Source organism: Magnolia sinica, chromosome 10 (assembly GCF_029962835.1).
Source record: "Magnolia sinica isolate HGM2019 chromosome 10, MsV1, whole genome shotgun sequence".
NCBI classification, from domain to species: domain Eukaryota; kingdom Viridiplantae; phylum Streptophyta; class Magnoliopsida; order Magnoliales; family Magnoliaceae; genus Magnolia; species Magnolia sinica.
Window position 1 is genome coordinate 54,269,491 of NC_080582.1, and position 2,652 is coordinate 54,272,142.

Here is a 2,652-nt window from a genome sequence, read left to right on the forward strand (position 1 = left end):
TGCTTGTATATCGAGTTTCAAGCTCAAGGTGCCGTTGTCTGAGCTTGAGAGGTCACTGAAAGTTAAGGAGCGTCTTGAGAATTCGCTGGGACTGAAAAAGCTTCTGCTCATGTTAGTGCTTGCCGGTACTTTTCTTCTTTCATATAAAAGGCCTTCTATCTAAGATCCAGTTATGTTTTTTTTATTTATTCATTTGTTCATTTCTCCCCCCCCCCCCCCCTTCAAATTGCAGTTATGTCGGCTGTGAGTGGTCTAAAAGTTGGAATATCAGGATTTTAGCAAGGTAATCCTATACTCTATTGTTGGTATTTAGGACAAGCCAACCTCTCAAAAGGACACTTGATTGTTTGAAGTCCAAACTATGCACAGAAATTAAAAGTGGAGATGATTATATGCAAGTAGGAGATTATTAAAAAGTTCTACTTTGATATCATTCTCATTGCCTTCATTATCTTGGTTGTTGATTGCCAGATTGAGCTTGCAAAAATGTTGTTGGCGGAGGGACGAAGTAATCCTTTTGTACATTGGCCTGAACAAGGTGTTGATGATGAAGAAAAGAAAAGTTTCTTTGATCAGGTTCATTTTCATGGCACTTTTTTTTTGTTATTATTATTTTGGTTCTTACGAGTACACAAGAACCTCGTATTCCATGCATTCTCAGTATATTTTTACAACTCAGCTGCTGTATCCTGGAAATATTAAATGGTCTCTGTTGATTTCCAAGTCCAAGCAGCAAAAGTTTAACATCGGTTTCAACTTTTAACCTTCCATTTTCCTCACTCAAACATTTATTTTTGTTATTATTATGATTATTTTGAAATTTATCTTTGGAAACCTTGCTGACCACAAATTTTTGGTAGAAGACCAAACTGATTTTGATGGGTTTCTGGAAACCTACATTGCTTTGTACCTGTCAGCAAGATTGTTAATACTCTTCACATATCTGCTTATTGATGTCAAGTAGCTCTTTTCTATAGGTAACTCGGCTTATTTCAAGCTATCCAGGTGGTTTGGCATCATATATTCGAAATTCTAGGAATCTATTAGCAAATTCAAAAGCAGGAAAAAATCCATTTAATGGCTTTACTCCTTCGGTAAGTGAATCCATTATTTTTGTTTTACAATCTGTGTTTCTTGTACATTTCTGCCAGATTTTTGTCTTCAATTTCACTTTTAAAAAAAAAAAAAAAAAAATGAGAAAGATTTGCTCTATGGCACTGTGGGGCTAATCACCTTTAGCTACGGATTTTATCCGTAGCTTTTGACCGATTTTCTAGTTGTGTAGCAAAAAACCGGCGATTTAGCGGCGTCCAGCACAATCATCAGTAAAGGTCCTGACCGCCGGTAAATCCTTTACCGACAGAGGCTTTACCGGCTGTTAGCTGACCGCGTGCAAAGGATTTACCGGCATATTTCTGGGCATTTGCCGGCGGTTTTGAGCGCCGATAATGCCAGTTTTCTTGTAGTGTTCCCAATCTGACACACGTGTACCACATGCCCATGTGGGCCTCTAATGTTTTCTGCATGCATGTGCATATGCCTCCCGGATGAACATTGCCAATATCCCACGCGTGCCACCACACGTGGGCTGCTTGTGTTTGGTATAAGAGTATTCACAGCTGCAGCGTGAAATAGAAATTCCCTCCACGTGCTGTGGAATTGTGTTGGTGATTTGTTTTGACATTATGGGCACCGATTGGGTCAGGCTGAGTAACGAGCTTAGTTGGCTAGCTAGGGAGGCAGATTGTGCGCTATAGTCCGCTGAGCAAACTCTGTGGAGCCCACTGTGAAGTATGTATCTTATCCATGCCATCCATTCATTTTTCCAGTATATTTTAAGGTACGAACCCAAAATTGTAGCATATCCAAAGCTCAAGTAGACCACACCACCGAAAAATAATGGGAATTGAATGCCTATCATTGAAAACTTCTTACGGGCCGTCGAAGTTTTGGATCAAGCTGATTTTGTGTTTTCCCATCATCCATTTTTGTGTGACCTTAGGAGGATATTTGATGACAAATAAACTCACTAGCGCCCTAGAATGGTTTAAACAATGGACTTAATTATCCATAATGTTTCTTGTGAACTGGTTCACTTGAGCTTTTGATATACTTTAATTTTGAGTTCATATGAAAAAATGAACTGAAAAATATGGTCGGATGGTGTGGATAAGATACATATATCATGGCGTGCGCCATAGAGTTTACTCAGCACACTGAGTTAATGGGTACGAAATTCACATCGGTGGGCAAGGCCATAACCAAGGTGTCCACCCCGGTATATGTGTTGTATATTCATACATAGACTTGGCTAGCTTGTTTTATGGCATAGTCCCAAAAATAAGGCAAGTCAAAATCTCAAGTGGATCACACCATAGGAAAATAGTGTCATTGAATGCCCACCATTTGAAAGTTGTTCAGGCCCATGCTAATATTTATTTGTCATCCAACATGTTGATAACGTTCACATAGATGGAACCTAAATATTAGCTTGATCCGAAACTTATGTGTCCCCATGCAATTTTTAATGTTGCGAATTCAATCCCTCTTGTGTTGTCTGCATGAGAATTGGATATGCCTCATCTTCGATTTGCCTCATTTTTGGATACTTTTTGACAAAATGAATGATCAAGTTTATAAATTCTTATATTT

At 38.8% G+C, this 2,652-nt stretch overlaps 1 long non-coding RNA gene across 1 annotated transcript; it reads left to right on the plus strand.

Annotated features, from left to right (window-relative positions):
- The first annotated feature begins 512 nt into the window (after positions 1-512).
- Positions 513-974, plus strand: LOC131257473 (uncharacterized). Its single transcript, XR_009177432.1, has 2 exons — positions 513-576; positions 680-974. It is a non-coding gene; the product is annotated as an uncharacterized LOC131257473 (long non-coding RNA).
- The last annotated feature ends 1,678 nt before the right edge of the window (positions 975-2,652 follow it).